Raw genomic sequence first — 19,150 nt, 5'->3', positions numbered from 1 at the left:
TACACACTCACGGCTACTCCGACTTGACCGTGTGGAAGACGTGATGGTGATGGCTAAGTGACTGGAAGCATTATCCGCTATCCAACCAACAACCGTTTCACACTGCTCTGGCTGCGGTCAGTGGTGTGCTGTGGTCCCCTAGAAACTGGGACAGGAAGGTCGAGCAAGAAGATGTGAGTCTTTGTTGTGGCCCACTTTTAGCTTGGCCACGGCCTCATCCTCTGCAAGCACCATCAGCATCACGTCCAACTTCCCCATCCCTTGCCCCTTGCCTTGGCCATTTTAAATGGACTACTGAAATATTTTAAAAGTTCAATACAGATGGATTCATTTTGAGAAAACTTATGTGATCAGTGTGCCGAAAAAATACACTTTTAATTCAATGGAATGGTGGTTATTTTTGGATTTTGTTTTTAACAAATTGTATTAATAACTAGGGTAAGACACACCAAAACCAATTCAAAGGAGCACTCAAATGCAACAATTTTTAACCCACAGATAGAGGAGGCGTCTGACAGAGAAACCACAATGTTCAATAGGTGGCATTTTTATGTTTTGAAAAGAAAATTACTGACACGAAGTAGTCTAAAACAACATAAAAAAAGTGGAATGTATGCCTGAAAAGCAAGTATTTGTAGACCACAGATAGACCAGGCGTCTAACTGAGATAACAGACTGTTTCAATATGTGGGCTGTATTGTTAAAAACATTTTTGAACCACAAAATACTGTATAGACCAAGGGTAGCAGTCAAAAAACTGGAATGTATGCCTTAAAAGCAAGGATTTCGACACCACGGACAGACCAGGCGTCTGACGGAGATAACAGACTGTTTTAATATGTGACCTGTATTTTTTTTAACCACAAAATGCTGTATAGAGCAAGGGTAGCAGACAAAAAAATGGAATTTATGCCTGAAAAGCAAGGATTTCAACACCACAGATAGACCATACGTCTGACTGAGATAACAGACTGTTTCAATATGTGGCCTGTATTTTTTTAAAACATTTTTAACCACAAAATACCATATAGATCAAGGGTAGCAGACAGAAAACTGGAACGTATGCCTGAAAAGCAAGGATTTTGACACCACAGATAGACCAGGCGTCTGACTGAGATAACAGACTGTTTCAATATGTGGCCTGTATTTTTTAAAAACATTTTTAACCACAAAATACTGTATAGACCAAGGGTAGCAGACAAAAAACTGGAATGTATGCCTGAAAAGCAAGGATTTCGACACCACAGATAGACCATACGTCTGACTGAGATAACAGACTGTTTCAATATATGGCCTGTACTTTAAAAACAATTTAACCACAAAATACTGTATAGACCAAGGGTAGCAGACAAAAATCTGGAATGTATGCCTTAAAAGCAAAGATTTCAACACCACAGACAGACCAAGCGTCCTACGGAGATAACAGACTGTTTCAATATGTGGCCTGTGTCACCATTGTTCTATGTTTTTGCCATTTGCCGATAATGGCTCTCATTGTTCACTGGAGTCCCAAAACTTTATACATGGCTTTATAACCTTTTCCAGACTGATAGGTCTAACTTACTTTATTATTCATTTGTTCCAAAATTTCTTTAGATCGCAGTACGATGTCTAGTTTTGATGAGCTTTTGGTCTACTTCACTTTGTCAGTCAGACAAAGTTAAGTGATTTTCTGATTGCGAATAGGTGTGGCAGTAATCAGTCCTGGGTGTGGCTGGGGAATTTTAACTCCACTTCTCAAAGATGTGATAAGCCTCCGTTAACCCTCCGTCAGAGGCAATATGTTTCATAATGAGTTTAGGGGCATTGCGCCTGTCCGGCACAGGCTAGAAAATTGGCTATATTTTCCTTAAATTTCAATGCTCTAAAAGTGATCAGTTACCTTAATAGGAATGTAATAAATGAGAATACACATAATCAGGTGTAAAAAAAATGTTTAATAACCAGAAAAGTAATATGTTTCTATGTCTTGAGCATCCTTCTCACTCTCTCCATCTTGATCTGACATATCTGGACATATCTGGACATTCTTCCACATCATCTTCTGAATCAATGTCATTTTCTTCCCCTAAATCTTCTAGCTGTAAGGGGTCTGTCTCATAATCAAGCAGTATATTTTGCACTTGCTCAACATGAAGGGCATTGGACAAGTCAAATATTCTCCTTGCCATTTCATAAGAAAAGCAGAAGCAAGAGAGAGAATATGTGTTAGGGCGCAATGTGCCTGAGAAGCACACTCTTATTTCTAACAAAACCTTCTATAACAAATCCACAAATTTAGCACTAGCTATTCATAAAACAAGCTAAAAAAACAATTGGGATGAATAAAAACAGCAAATTCTAATCGTCAAAGGTGTAAAGGTACCTTCACACTGAACAAAATTACAACGATAACGATAGCGATCCGTGACGTTGCAGCGTCCTGAATAGCGATATCGTTGTATTTGACACGCAGCAGCGATCAGGATCCTGCTGTGACATCACTGGTCGGAGCTGAAAGTCTGGAACTTTATTTCGTGTACAACAGTTCCTGTAAACTGTTGGCCTCTGTTCGCACAGCATGCAGTTTGTAGCACTGGGTGACCAACGCCACACACAGACTATTATTGCTTATCTTTTTGTGCACTAATGCCAAACAGCCAACACTGGATTGAAAGTGGTTGTGTCATAGGTATTTTTTGCACCTGTGCGTTTGCCATCATTAATCGGGTCTGCTGCACCCTGCAGTGCATTTAGTTGGAGGCCTCAGCAGGTAAACATCTCTCCATTTTTCTCTGTGACTTTTATCAATTTTTTGGAGGATTTTTAAGTCCTCTTTTTGTGTCGGTGAGCTTTTATTCCATGTTTAGCGTTAGGACTGGCAAAATGCAAGGACCCTTGACGCAGGTTGCCAGCTTACGTATTGAGGCCCCAATATAATCTAATACCTTACATACATTGATATGTGTTTTTTTTTTTGCACTTTATCTTGCAGGGTGCAGTCGGACCAAGATGGCTCTGTAAACTGTTGGCCTCTGTTCGCACAGCATGCATTTTGTAGCACAGGGTGACCCGCATATATGTGCGTTAGTAATAGGCTGTAAACCTGATGCTCTGCATTGCCTGTGTGAACAACGCCATATACAGACTATTATCGCTTATCTTTTTGTGCACTAATGCCAAACAGCCAACACTGGATTGAAAGTGGTTGTTTCATCGGTATTATTTGCACCTGTGTGTTTGCCATCATTAATCGGGTCCGCTGCACCCTGCAGTGCATTTGGTGGAGGCCTCAGCAGGTAAACATCTCTGCATTTTTCTCTGTGACTTTATACAGGGCCGGACTGGCCATCTGGCAATTCTGGCAAATGCCCTCACACTCTCTTCAGGCTGTCAGTAGCTGCTGACCCTCATGGCTGCTCAGATCCACTTCTCCTCACAGACTCTTCTCTGCACTGTCCTTCCCACCTTATAATCTTCTCCCCTTTTTGCTACCTATCCAACCCACTCCCACCACCCATTTCTATCAAGCCTGGGATCAGGCCTTTCTCCTTCCTCCCAGTTGCCCCAACTGAACTAGTGTGAGTTGGATGTGAATTTTAGAGTCCTGGGTAGTGCCCCCTTCTTACCTGAGAGTGGGATACCACACCTCTGGATGAGGTGAAGTACCTATGTGGCAACTGGACCCCAGGGGTGCCACATACCCCAACCCCCGTTAAACACAGCACGTCCGCAGGCTGGAACATAGTAAAAACAGGTGGTACAAGGAGGCTTGCAATAAATATTTGGACATGCATGTCAACAGCTAAACAGGTCAAAAAACCATTTATTCCCTTTATGGGAGGCACACTGGACTCAAACATTGCATTTAAATAACTACTATCAAACAATGTCCTTCCTCCAGTAAAACATTAGCATACTTTCAATAAAACAGCAACACACTTGCAGTAAACATTAATATTTCTTTCAATAAACTCTTCAAGTTTACCAGGTCATTCTTAGCTAAAGACAGTAAAAGTTCAATAAAACATTTCTTATGTAATAAAACATTTTTCTATTAAGTGCAATCTTTCAGTCCTAATGGAGCTCAACAAACTTTAGCGGGATCCCCAGCCGGGGCATCCCTCCAGTCAGTGTGCTATGGGGGAACTATCCTAAACCCCCCACATAGGCTCTGGACGTGACTGCAGAGCACAGCTGGTCTCCACATAGGACGACATCTTCGGTCACGCCAGACTGTTTTAGTTCTGTAGTACAAAGTTTAACAAAGAAGGTTCTACTCACATAGAATATGTGAGGTAAAACCAATAAGGGGCACTTTAACCCCTTTACCCCCAAGGGTGATTTGCACGTTAATAACCGGGCCAATTTTTACAATTCTGAACACTGTCACTTTATGAGGTTATAACACTGGAATGCTTCAACGGATCCCAGTGATTCTGACATTGTTTTCTCGTGACATATTGTACTTCATGATAGTGGTAAAATTTCTTTGATATTACCTGAGTTTATTTGTGAAAAAAGCGGAAATTTGGCGAAAATTTAGAAAATTTCGCAATTTTCCAACTTTAAATTTTTATACAATTAAATCACAGAGATATGTCACACAAAAAACTTAATAAGTAACATTTCTCACATGTCTACTTTACATCAGCACAATTTTGGAACCAAATTTTTTTTTTGTTAGGGAGTTATAAGGGTTGCAAGTTGACCAGCAATTTCTCATTTTTACGATGTCATTTTTTTTCAGGGACCACATCTCATTTGAAGTCATTTTGAGGGGTCTATATGATAGAAAATACCCAAGTGTGACAACATTCTAAAAACTGCACCCCCCAAGGTGCTCAAAACCATATTCAAGAAGTTTATTAACCCTTCTGGTGCTTCACAGGAATTTTTGGAATGTTTAAATAAGACTGAACATTTAACTTATTTTCACAAAAAATGTATTCAGCTCCAATTTTTTTTATTTTACCAAGGGTAACAGGAGAAAATGGACACCAAAAGTTGTTCGACAATTTGTCCTGAGTACAACGATACCCCATATGTGGGGGTAAATCACTGTTTGGGCGCATGACAGAGCTCGGAAGCGAAGGAGCACCATTTGACTTTTCGAGATGGGACATTATGTTGCGTTTGGAGAGCCCCTGATGTGCCTAAACATTGAAACCCCCCACAAGTGACACCATTTTGGAAAGTAGACCCCCTAAGGAACTTATCTAGAGGTGTGGTGAGCACTTTGACCCACCAAGTGCTTTACAGAAGTTTATAATGCAGAACCGTAAAAATAAAAAATCATATTTTTTCACAAAAATTATATTTTCGCCCCCAAATTTTTATTTTCCCAAGGGTAAGAGAAGAAATTGGACCCCAAAAGTTGTTGTACAATTTGTCCTGAGTACGCTGATACCCCATATGTGGGGGTAAACCACTGTTTGGGCGCATGGGAGAGCTCGGAAGGGAAGGAGCGCCGTTTGACTTTTCAATGCAAAATTGACAGGAATTGAGATGGGACGCCATGTTGCGTTTGGGGAGCCACTGATGTGCCTAAACATTGAAACCCCCCACAAGTGACACCATTTTGGAAAGTAGACCCCCTAAGGCACTTATCTAGAGGTGTGGTGAGCACTTTGACCCACCAAGTGCTTCACAGAAGTTTATAATGCAGGACCATAAAATAAAAAATCATATTTTTTCACAAAAATTATCTTTTCACCCTCAATTTTTTATTTTCCCAAGGGTAAGAAAAAAAATTGGACCACAAAAGTTGTTGTACAATTTGTCCTGAGTACGCTGATACCCCATATGTGGGGGTAAAAGTTATGATCCGGTGACCTTGGAGCCGCATGAATAACTTTCACTGGAGTAGGTGGTAACTATACTGACCGCAAACCCTGATCTAACACCGCAACTAGAAGTAGCCGTGGGGTGTGCCTAACAAACCCTAGACACCTCGTCACAGCCGGAGGACTAAATACCCCTATAGATGGAAATAGGAATAGTATCTTGCCTCAGAGCAGAACCCCAAAGGATAGGCAGCCCCCCACGAATATTGACTGTGAGTAGGAGAGGAAAGACACACACAGGCAGAAGACAGGATTTAGCAAAAGAGGCCACTCTAGCTAAAATAGGAAAGGATAGGACAGAATACTGTGCGGTCAGTATTAAAACCCTTCCAAAAATATCCACAGCAGATTATACAAAAAATTCCTCCTTCTAACTAAAGACGTGGAACGTATATCTGCAACTCCAGAGAATCCTACACACAGAGCAGAGATACAATCAAAAATCCAGCACACAGCATGTGTGCCATATAAAAAAACAGACACTTATCTTTGCTGTATTGGCAGCTAAGCAGGAGAAACCAGACAGAGGTCCAACACCTCCCAATAACCATTGACAACTGGCAAGGACTAATGAATCCTGCAAACCTATATACCCCAGTCAGAATTGCAATCAGCAGATACACCTGACCAGGACTGCAGCCCAGGGACAACTGCATTACCACCTACAACCACCGGAGGGAGCCCAAAAGGAGAATTCACAACAGTACCCCCCCCTTGAGGAGGGGTCATCGAACCCTCCCCAGAGCCCCCAGGCCGATCAGGACGAGCCAGATGAAAGGCACGAACCAAATCAGCGGCATGGACATCAGAGGCAAAAACCCAAGAATTATCCTCCAGGCCATAACCCTTCCATTTGACAAGGTACTGAAGCCTCCGCCTCGAAAAACAGGAATCCAAAATCTTCTCAACAACATATTTCAACTCCCCATCAACCAACACAGGGGCCGGAGGATCAACAGAGGGAACAACGTGCTCCACATATTTCCGCAATAAAGATCTATGGAAGGCATTATGGATAGCAAAAGAGGCCGGAAGCGCCAGTCGAAAAGACACCGGATTAATAATCTCAGAAATCCTGTAAGGACCAATAAACCGAGGCTTAAACTTAGGAGAAGAAACCTTCATAGGAACATGACGGGAATACAACCAGACCAGATCCCCAACCCGAAGCTGGGAACCAACACACCGACGACGGTTAGCAAAACGTTGAGCTTCCTCCTGAGACAACACCAAATTGTCCACCACATGAGCCCAAATCTGCTGCAACCTGCCAACCACATAATCCACACCAGGACAGTCAGAAGGCTCAACCTGCCCAGAAGAAAAACGGGGATGAAAACCAAAATTACAAAAGAAAGGCGAAAACAAAGTAGCCGAACTAGCCCGATTATTAAGGGCAAACTCGGCCAATGGCAAGAAAGCCACCCAATCATCCTGATCAGCAGACACAAAGCATCTCAAATAAGTCTCCAAAGTCTGATTAGTTCGCTCGGTCTGACCATTTGTCTGAGGATGAAACGCAGAAGAAAAAGACAAATCAATGCCCAGCCTAGCACAAAAGGCCCGCCAAAACCTAGAAACAAACTGGGAACCTCTGTCGGACACAATATTCTCCGGAATACCATGCAAACAAACCACATGCTGAAAAAACAATGGAACCAAATCCGAAAAGGAAGGCAATTTAGGCAAAGGCACCAAATGAACCATCGTAGAGAACCAGTCACAAACAACCCAGATAACCGACATCCCCTAGGAAACAGGAAGATCAGAAATAAAATCCATAAAAATATGCGTCCAGGGCCTCTCAGGCACCGGCAATGGCAAAAGCTACCCACTCGCACGGGAACAACAAGGCTTGGCCCGCGCACAAGTCCCACAGGACTGCACAAAAGAACGCACATCACATGACACAGAAGGCCACCAAAAGGACCTACCAACCAAGTCTCTGGTACCAAAAATGCCAGGATGGCCAGCCAACACGGAACAGTGAACCTCAGAAATCACTCTACTAGTCCATCTGTCAGGAACAAACAGTTTCCCCACAGGACAGCAATCAGGTCTGTCAGCCTGAAATTCCTGAAGAACCCGTCGTAAATCAGGGGAAATGGCAGAAAGGACCACCCCTTCTTTCAGAATACCGACCGGTTCCAAGACCTCAGGAGAATCAGGCAAAAACCTCCTAAAGAGGGCATCAGCCTTAATGTTCTTAGAACCCGGAAGGTACGAGACCACGAAATCAAAACAGGAAAAAAACAAGGACCATCGAGCCTGTCTAGGATTCAGCCGTTTGGCAGACTCGAGGTAAATCAAATTCTTATGATCGGTCAAGACCACAATACGATGCTTAGCTCCCTCAAGCCAATGTAGCCACTCCTCAAACACCCACTTCATAGCCAACAACTCCCGATTGCCGACATCATAATTGCGTTCAGCAGGCGAAAACTTACGGGAAAAAAAGGCACACGGTGTTAGGGCTAGCGGAACGCACCAAATAATAAGACTGATAGTGTACGGTGCGTTCGTAGCCCGTGGTCCACCGTGCAGAGATGGAACCTGCTGCTGAGTAATGACGGACTATATGGCGGTACTCATAAGTATACTCGCGTGGGTTAAACTTCACCCAACGTGAAGGAAGCGATCCTGTTGCGTCACAGGGTCGCGGTACCGCACATAGAAGGCGAGCAAGCAGTCAGCGAACTTAACCCCAACTAGGATTGAAGTCCGATTAGACCCTTGCTGGCACAACACCGCAACAGGGTGTGTTAGGCAACTCTTATAATTAGAGCACCGAAGTGCGAACTGTGCCGTGCTGGCAGGCACCACTAAGCACCCAGACGTGGGTCAGGAAGCGCACTGCTGGCGCGTGGCGCCGCACTGGCAGTCACAGCAATAGACGCTGATACGTGTGTGACACGTTGAGTGATTTGTCGGGCGCTAGATAGCAGCCATACTCCATACGCAAACAGTCATACAATAGGGTAGGGGTATTTAATGAACGACTTGCACTCACAACAAACACACGTATTCAATTGTACACTAGCGCATGGCCGTGCGGTCATGCGCAGTTTATATAATTGCAGGACAGGAAGTGGCCACAGAAACTTTGCCTTTCCAAGACCTGCCAAGAGGACCAATGGAATGCGCTGCAGTGCCAGAGCACATGACCCTCGATCTCCAACGGGAGATCTTGCTCTGGGCATGCTCAGTGTGCGCAAACAAGGACTTAGTCCCAGGGAAGTCCGCTCGCCGCTGACCAGCACTGACTTTAATGGCAGGAGCTGAAGAAGCAGCAGTAACTCTCTGTACAGAGTGAGAGCGAGCTAGACACTGGGAGCGACGTCCCTGCTGAGCAGACTCCACTGCGGCTGGAGGAGAATGGGAGACTGCAGCGGAGACGGATCGAGATTCCCCCTGTGCAGCAGAGGAAACTCGACTCCTAACACACGGTTTCATTAAGGAACCAACAGGATCCCTCTGAGACAAAACGGCCCCTGCCCCAATCTCAGAAGCGTCAACCTCAACCTGAAATGGAAGAGAAACATCCGGTTGGCGCAACACCGGAGCAGAAGTAAATCGACGTTTAAGCTCCTGAAAGGCAGAGACAGCTGCAGAGGACCAATTTGCCACATCAGCGCCTTTTTTTGTCAAATCGGTCAAGGGTTTAACCACGCTGGAAAAATTAGCAATGAAACGGTGATAACAATTTGCAAAACCCAAAAGTTTCTGAAGGCTCTTCACAGATGTGGGCTGAATCCAATCATGAATGGCCTGAACCTTAACCGGATCCATCTCTATAGACGAGGGAGAAAAAATGAAGCCCAAAAAAGAAACCTTCTGCACCCAAAAGAGACACTTTCACAAACAGGGCATTGTCACGAAGGATCTGAAATACCATCCTGACCTGTTCCACATGAGACTCCCAATCATCGGAAAAAATCAAAATATCGTCCAAATATACAATCAAGAACTTATCAATATAAGTCCGGAAGATATCAGGCATGAAGGACTGAAAAACAGATGGAGCATTAGTGAGCCCGAATGGCATCACAAGGTATTCAAAATGGCCTTCGGGCGTGTTAAACACAGTTTTCCATTCATCACCCTGCTTAATACGAACAAGATTATATGCCCCCCGAAGGCCAATCTTCGTAAACCAACTAGCTCCCTTAATCCTAGCAAATAAATCGGTAAGCAAAAGTAAAGGGTAGGGTTGAGCGACCTTGACATTTTTAAAGTCGAGTCGGGTTTCGCGAAACCCGACTATCTCAAAAGTCAAGTCGAGTGGAATCGGCCGATTAGCGCGAAAAGTCGGGGATCGACCGAAACACGAAACCCAATGCAAGTCAATGAGGGAGCATAGTCGGCAGTGAGTGGAGGCCAGGAAAACACCTACAGTGCCTATTTTAATGGCAAAAACATCCATTCTTGTTACTGAAGCTTGTCAATCTTAATTTACCTTATAATAATAGTAAGGCATTGGAAATTGGGGGTCATTTGGTTGTGGGGGGTAGGGCTGGTTCAAGTATTTAGTGGGCCCAGGAAATCTGGACCACGTCACGGCAGTGGAGCAGGGAGAGGTAAGTATTTCAACTTTGCAAGTGCTGTGATCCTGAGCAAGCAGGGGGGGCCCACTCGTTGGAATTGGCTCTGGCACAGGGCCCCTCAAAGTACGGCGGTGTGTTTGCACGGCGGGGGCGCCTCCCACCGGCAGCGACACTTTTGCGTACTATGAGGGGCCCTGTGCCAGTGACGTCGCCAACGAGTATTCCTGCCCCCACATGATGAAGGAACCTGCACCTTCATATGCACCTTCCTCTTTGTCCCCGTGTAAGGTGGTATGGTATGCGGGAAGGGGAACCTGACTTTCAGCAGGGTCACAATCTTGCAGTGTAGCGTGCATGGGGAATGTTGCATTATGGGTCAATGTACCAGCAGACTCATCTATCACTGGCTGGGCAATGGGCAGGATGAGGGGGAAACAGATATGGGCCCAAAGAATAAAGTGGGCTAAATGCAGTTCAAAATTGGTAACAGGACTACCCAGGGGTCATGGCTTTGTTCAGTGGAGGACAACTGGAATGAGAGGCTGACACAGAGAGTAGGCCCAAATCAGTAAGTAGTCTAAATGCAGTTCAATATTGGCAACAGTAGTAAACAGGCGGCACAGCTTTCTTCACTGGAGGAGAACAGCAAGGAGCGGCAGACACCGATAGAAGGCCCCAACCCAACTAGTCGGCCCACTGCAGTTTTAAATTTCCGATAGGCTGAAAACCAGATAATTGTAGGTCATTTTTTGTAAAGAGGACAGCTGTATTGAGTGGCGCAGCCAGACACTACAAGTAGGCCTTACACCACAAAGTTGGCTCGACGCAGGTTTAAAAAAGGTTACATGGGTACACGGTCTGCATTGGTGTGCTCAGTGGAGGACAATTTGAAGGATGGACCGCAGAAAGAGTTAGTAGGTGTAAAATAACAAAATAGGCTGTATGCAGCTTCGATTATGTGGCAACCTGGAGAACACCTTGGAGCGGCAGACACCGTCTCAACGACCCAGACCCAACTTGTAGGCCTAATGCAGTGTTGTTTCAACAACTACTTAAGACGAGCATGAAGATTGAAGCAATGGAGAGGCAACCTGGAGAACACCTTGGAGCGGCAGACACCTTCTCTACAACCCAGACCCAACTTGTAGGCCTAATGCAGTGTTGTTTCAACAACTACTGAACGAGAGCTAGAAGATCGAAGCTATGTAGAGTGTTATGAAAGGTAATTCAGTACCACAATGGACATAGAGGTCAGCGCACATACAGTGACCTGGCAATAACCCAAAAAACAAGAACGAGCTCTGAGACGTGGGAACTCTGTTGACCGCAATCCCTAATCCTCTCCAACCACACTAAAGGCAGCCGTGGATTGCGTCTAACGCTGCCTATGCAACTCGGCACGGCCTGAGAAACTAGCTAGCCTGAAGATAGAAAATAAGCCTACCTTGCCTCAGAGAAATACCCCAAAGGAAAAGGCAGCCCCCACATATAATGACTGTGAGTTAAGATGAAAAGACAAACGTAGAGATGAAATAGATTTAGCAAAGTGAGGCCCATCTTTCTGAACAGAATGAGGATAGGAAAGGTAACTTTGCGGTCAACACAAAACCCTACAAAAACCACGCAAAGGGGGCAAAAAGACCCTCTGTACCGAACTAACGGCACGGAGGTACACCCTCTGCGTCCCAGAGCTTCCAGCAAGCAGAAAAAAACAAATTGACAAGCTGGACAGAAAAAAACAGCAAACAATAGCAAAGAGGAACTTAGCTATGCAGAGCAGCAGGCCACAGGAACGATCCAGGAGGAAACAGGTCCAATACTAGAACATTGACTGGAAGCCAGGATCAAAGCACTAGGTAGAGTTAAATAGAGAAGCACCTAACGACTTCACCACATCACCTGAGGAAGGAAACTCAGAAGCCGCAGTACCACTTTCCTCCACCAACGGAAGCTCACAGAGAGAACCAGCCGAAGTACCACTTGTGACCACAGGAGGGAGCTCTGCCACAGAATTCACAACAGTACCCCCCCCTTGAAGTGGGGTCACCGAACCCTCACCAGAGCTCCCAGGACGACCAGGATGAGCCATATGAAAGGCACGAACAAGATCGGGAGCATGGACATCAGAGGCAAAGACCCAGGAATTATCTTCCTGAGCATAACCCTTCCACTTAACCAGATACTGGAGTTTCCGCCTTGAAACACGAGAATCCAAAATCTTCTCCACAATATACTCCAACTCCCCCTCCACCAAAACCGGGGCAGGAGGATCAACAGATGGAACCATAGGTGCCATGTATCTCCGCAACAATGACCTATGGAATACGTTATGTATGGAAAATGAATCTGGAAGGGTCAGACGAAAAGACACAGGATTAAGAACCTCAGAAATCCTATACGGACCAATAAAACGAGGTTTAAACTTAGGAGAGGAAACCTTCATAGGAATATGACGAGAAGATAACCAAAACAAGTCCCCAACCCGAAGTCGGGGACCCACACAGCGTCTGCGATTAGCGAAACGTTGAGCCTTCTCCTGGGACAAAGTCAAATTGTCCACCACATGAGTCCAAATCTGCTGCAACCTGTCCTTCACAGTATCCACACCAGGACAGTCCGAAGACTCAACCTGCCCTGAAGAGAAACGAGGATGGAACCCGGAGTTGCAGAAAAACGGTGAAACCAAGGTAGCCGAGCTGGCCCGATTATTAAGGGCGAACTCAGCCAAAGGCAAAAAGGACACCCAGTCATCCTGATCAGTAGAAACAAAGCATCTCAGATATGTTTCCAAGGTCTGATTGGTTCGTTCGGTCTGGCCATTTGTCTGAGGATGGAAAGCCGAGGAAAAAGACAAGTCAATGCCCATCCTACCAAAAAAGGCTCGCCAAAACCTCAAAACAAACTGGGAACCTCTGTCAGAAACAATATTCTCCGGAATGCCATGCAAACGAACCACATGCTGGAAAAACAATGGCACCAAATCAGAGGAGGAAGGCAATGTAGACAAGGGTACCAAATGGACCATCTTAGAGAAGCGATCACAGACCACCCAAATGACTGACATCTTTTGAGAGACGGGAAGATCTGAAATAAAATCCATAGAGATATGTGTCCAAGGCCTCTTCGGGACCGGCAAGGGCAAAAGCAACCCACTGGCACGAGAACAGCAGGGCTTAGCCCGAGCACAAATCCCACAGGACTGCACAAAAGTACGCACATCCCGCGACAGAGATGGCCACCAAAAGGATCTAGCCACCAACTCTCTGGTACCAAAGATTCCAGGATGACCAGCCAACACCGAACAATGAACCTCAGAGATAACTTTATTCGTCCACCTATCAGGGACAAACAGATTCTCCGCTGGGCAACGATCAGGTTTATTAGCCTGAAATTTTTGCAGCACCTGCCGCAAATCAGGGGAGATGGCAGACACAATTACTCCCTCTTTGAGGATACCCGCCGGCTCAGATACACCTGGAGAGTCGGGCACAAAACTCCTAGACAGAGCATCCGCCTTCACATTTTTAGAGCCCGGAAGGTATGAAATCACAAAGTCAAAACGGGCAAAAAACAACGACCAACGAGCTTGTCTAGGATTCAACCGCTTGGCGGACTCAAGATAAGTCAAGTTCTTATGATCAGTCAAGACCACCACGCGATGCTTAGCTCCTTCAAGCCAATGACGCCACTCCTCGAATGCCCACTTCATGGCCAGCAACTCTCAATTGCCCACATCATAATTATGCTCAGCAGGCGAAAACTTCCTGGAAAAGAAGGTGCATGGTTTCATCACCGAGCAATCAGAACTTCTCTGCGACAAAACAGCCCCTGCTCCAATCTCAGAAGCATCAACCTCGACCTGGAACGGAAGCGAAACATCTGGTTGACACAACACAGGGGCAGAAGAAAAACGACGCTTCAACTCTTGAAAAGCTTCCACCGCAGCAGAAGACCAATTGACTAAATCAGCACTTTTCTTGGTCAAATCGGTCAATGGTTTAGCAATACTAGAAAAATTGCAGATGAAGCGACGATAAAAATTAGCAAAGCCCAGGAACTTTTGCAGACTTTTCAGAGATGTCGGCTGAGTCCAATTATGGATGGCTTGGACCTTAACAGGATCCATCTCGATAGTAGAAGGGGAAAAGATGAACCCCAAAAATGAAACCTTCTGAACACCAAAGAGACACTTTGATCCCTTCACAAACAAAGAATTAGCACGCAGGACCTGAAACACCGTTCTGACCTGCTTCACATGAGACTCCCAATCATCCGAGAAGATCAAAATGTCATCTAAGTACACAATCAGGAATTTATCCAGGTACTCTCTGAAGATGTCATGCATAAAGGACTGAAACACTGATGGAGCATTGGCAAGTCCGAATGGCATTACTAGATACTCAAAATGGCCCTCGGGCATATTAAATGCAGTTTTCCACTCATCGCCTCGCTTAATACGCACAAGATTATACGCACCACGAATATCTATCTTGGTGAACCAACTAGCCCCCTTAATCCGAGCAAACAAATCAGATAACAATGGCAAGGGGTACTGAAATTTAACCGTGATCTTATTTAGAAGGCGGTAATCTATACAAGGTCTCAGTGAACCATCCTTCTTGGCTACAAAAAAGAACCCTGCTCCCAATGGCGACCATGACGGGCGAATATGCCCCTTCTCCAAAGACTCCTTCACATAACTCCGCATAGCGGCGTGCTCAGGCACAGATAAATTAAACAGTCGACCTTTTGGGAATTTACTACCAGGAATCAAATCGATAGCACAATCACAATCCCTATGCGGAGGTAGGGTATCGGACTTGGGCTCATCAAATAAATCCCGGTAATCAGACAAGAACTCAGGAACCTCAGAAGGGGTGGATGACGAAATAGTCAGAAATGGGACATCACCATGTACCCCCTGACAACCCCAGCTGGACACAGACATGGATTTCCAATCTAAAACTGGATTATGGACATGTAGCCATGGCAACCCCAACACGACCACATCATGCAGATTATGCAACACCAGAAAGCGAATAACCTCCTGATGTGCAGGAGCCATGCACATGGTCAGCTGGGTCCAGTACTGAGGCTTATTCTTGGCCAAAGGCGTAGCATCAATTCCTCTCAATGGAATAGGACACTGCAAGGACTCCAAGAAAAACCCACAACGCCTAGCATACTCCAAGTCCATCAAATTCAGAGCAGCGCCTGAGTCCACAAATGCCATGACAGAATACGATGACAAAGAGCAGATCAAGGTAACGGACAGAAGAAATTTTGACTGTACCGTACCAATGGTGGCAGACCTAGCGAACCGCTTAGTGCGCTTAGGACAATCAGAGATAGCATGAGTGGAATCACCACAGTAGAAACACAGCCCATTCAGACGTCTGTGTTCTTGCCGTTCAACTCTGGTCAAAGTCCTATCGCACTGCATAGGCTCAGGTTTAAGCTCAGGTAATACCGCCAAATGGTGCACAGATTTACGCTCGCGCAAGCGTCGACCGATCTGAATGGCCAAAGACATAGACTCATTCAGACCAGCAGGCATAGGAAATCCCACCATGACATCTTTAAGGGCTTCAGAGAGACCTTTTCTGAAAATAGCTGCGAGCGCACCTTCATTCCACTAAGTGAGTATGGACCACTTTCTAAATTTCTGACAAGATACCTCTATTTCATCCTGACCCTGACAAAGAGCCAGCAAATTCTTCTCTGCCTGATCCACTGAATTAGGCTCATCGTACAGCAATCCGAGCACCAGGAAAAATGCATCGATATTACTTAATGCAGGATCCCCTGGCGCAAGGGAAAATGCCCAGTCCTGAGGATCGCCATGCAAAAAAGAAATAAAGATCCTAACTTGTTGAACTGGGTCACCAGAGGAGCGAGGTTTCAAAGCCAGAAATAGTTTACAATTATTTTTGAAACTCAGAAATTTAGTTCTATCTCCAAAAAACAAATCAGGAATAGGGATTCTCGGTTCTAACATAGAATTCTGATCCACAAAGTCTTGAATACTTTGCACTCTTGCCGTGAGCTGATCCACACATGAAGACAGACCTTTAATGTCCATCACTACACCTGTGTCCTGAACCACCCAAATGTCTAGGGGAAAAAAAAGGCAAAACACAGTGCAAAGAAAAAAAAATGGTCTCAGAACTTCTTTTTTCCCTCTATTGAGAATCATTAGTACTTTGGCTTCCAGTACTGTTATGAAAGGTAATTCAGTACCACAATGGACATAGAGGTCAGCGCACATACAGTGACATGGCAATAACCCAAAAAACAAGAACGAGCTCTGAGACGTGGGAACTCTGTTGACCGCAATCCCTAATCCTCTCCAACCACACTAAAGGCAGCCGTGGATTGCGCCTAACGCTGCCTATGCAACTCGGCACGGCCTGAGAAACTAGCTAGCCTGAAGATAGAAAATAAGCCTACCTTGCCTCAGAGAAATACCCCAAAGGAAAAGGCAGCCCCCACATATAATGACTGTGAGTTAAGATGAAAAGACAAACGTAGAGATGAAATAGATTTAGCAAAGTGAGGCCCAACTTTCTGAACAGAGCGAGGATAGGAAAGGTAACTTTGCGGTCAACACAAAACCCTACAAAAACCACGCAAAGGGGGCAAAAAGACCCTCCGTACCGAACTAACGGCACGGAGGTACACCCTCTGCGTCCCAGAGCTTCCAGCAAGCAGAAAAAAACAAATTGACAAGCTGGACAGAAAAAAACAGCAAACAATAGCAAAGAGGAACTTAGCTATGCAGAGCAGCAGGCCACAGGAACGATCCAGGAGGAAACAGGTCCAATACTAGAACATTGACTGGAAGCCAGGATCAAAGCACTAGGTGGAGTTAAATAGAGAAGCACCTAACGACTTCACCACATCACCTGAGGAAGGAAACTCAGAAGCCACAGTACCACTTTCCTCCACCAACGGAAGCTCACAGAGAGAACCAGCCGAAGTACCACTTGTGACCACAGGAGGGAGCTCTGCCACAGAATTCACAACAGTAGAGGCAACCTGGAGAACACCTTAGAGCGGCAGACACCGTCTCTACAACCCAGACCCAACTTGTAGGCCTAATGCAGTGTTGTTTCAACAACTACTGAACGAGAGCTAGAAGATCGAAGCTATGGAGAGGCAACCTGGAGAACACCTTGGAGTGGCAGACACCGTTAGTAGGCCCTACCGAAGTAGTAGCCCCAATGCAGTTTTCAAATTCCTATAGGCTGAAAACCAGACTATTGACGCTCAGCTTTTTTCAGAGGAGGACAGCTGTATTGAGTGGCGCAGACAGACACAGGTAGTAGGCCTTAAACAAAAAATTTGGCTCAATGCAGTTTAAAAAAGGTTACAGGGGTACACAGGCAGCATTGCTCTGGTCAGTGGAGGACTAGTGGAAGGAGGGACTGCAGACAGGCTTAGCAGGCCTAACATAACAAAAGTAGGCTGTAGGCACTTTAAAATAGGTTGCAGGGGTACACGGGCAGCAGTGGTCTGGTCAGTGGATGACTAGTGGAAGGAGGGACCGCAGACAGGCTTAGTAGGCCTAACATAACAAAAATAGGCTGTAGGCACTTTAAAAAAGGTTCCAAGGGTACACGGGCAGCAGTGGTCTGGTCAGTGGAGGACTAGTGGAAGGAGGGACCGCAGACAGGCTTAGTAGGCCTAACATAACAAAATTTGGCTGTAGGCACTTTAAAATAGGTTCCAGGGGTACACGGGCAGCAGTGGTGTGGTCAGTGGAGGACTAGTGGAAGGAGGGACAGCAGACAGGCTTAGTAGGCCTAACATAACAAAAGTAGGCTGTAGGCACTTTAAAATACTGTAGGTTCCAGGGGTACACGGGCAGCAGTGGTGTGGTCAGTGGAGGACTAGTGGAAGGAGGGACCGCAGACAGGCTTAGTAGGCCTAACATAACAAAAGTAGGCTGTAGACACTTTAAAAAAGGTTCCAGGGGTACAAGGGCAGCAGTGGTCTGGTCAGTGGAGGACTAGTGGAAGGAGGGACCGCAGACAGGCTTAGTAGGCCTAACATAGCAAAATTAGGCTGTAGACACTTTAAAAAAGGTTCCAGGGGTACAAGGGCAGCAGTGGTCTGGTCAGTGGAGGACTAGTGGAAAGAAGGACCGCAGACAGGCTTAGTAGGCCTAACATAACAAAAGTGGGCTGTAGGCACTTTAAAATAGGTTCCAGGGGTACACGGGCAGCAGTGGTGTGGTTAGTGGAGGACTAGTGGAAGGAGGGACTGCAGACAGGCTTAGTAGGCCTAACATAACAAAAGTAGGCTGTAGACACTTGGAATTATCTTGCAGGGGTACACAGGCAGCATTGGTGTTGTCAGCGGAGGCCGATTGTAATGAGTGTCTGACACAGTAAGTACTCCCAAAAAATAAATAGATGTTAATGTCTCGCAATACAACAAAACCAAAACACAAAAGGGTGGCATACTTAGGTACAGGGGTGGGCTCCTCTGCTGAGTTTCAGACCTAGTAATTTGGCGCAAAGTATTTACTGGTGTAAATATAGGACACTGCCCCTGACTATTTTAAGTAGCATCATACATGTCAACACATTGGTATTGTCAGTGCCAGGCATTGTTGGATGTCAGCGCATAGACTAAACATTGGTGGAGCTGTGAGAGATAATTTTGCAAGTGGTAGAGCACTGTTTGAGCTGGGAGGGGGAACTCTCTTGTGGCCGGCGGTACAGGCCCAGGGCCCTTCATGTTACAACGGTGTGTCTGACGTTGGGTGCGCACCAC

Source organism: Ranitomeya imitator, chromosome 9, assembly GCF_032444005.1.
Source record: "Ranitomeya imitator isolate aRanImi1 chromosome 9, aRanImi1.pri, whole genome shotgun sequence".
In the NCBI taxonomy this organism is placed as follows: domain Eukaryota; kingdom Metazoa; phylum Chordata; class Amphibia; order Anura; family Dendrobatidae; genus Ranitomeya; species Ranitomeya imitator.
The sequence above is the reverse complement of the archived record's forward strand: the minus strand, read 5'-3'. Positions refer to the sequence as shown.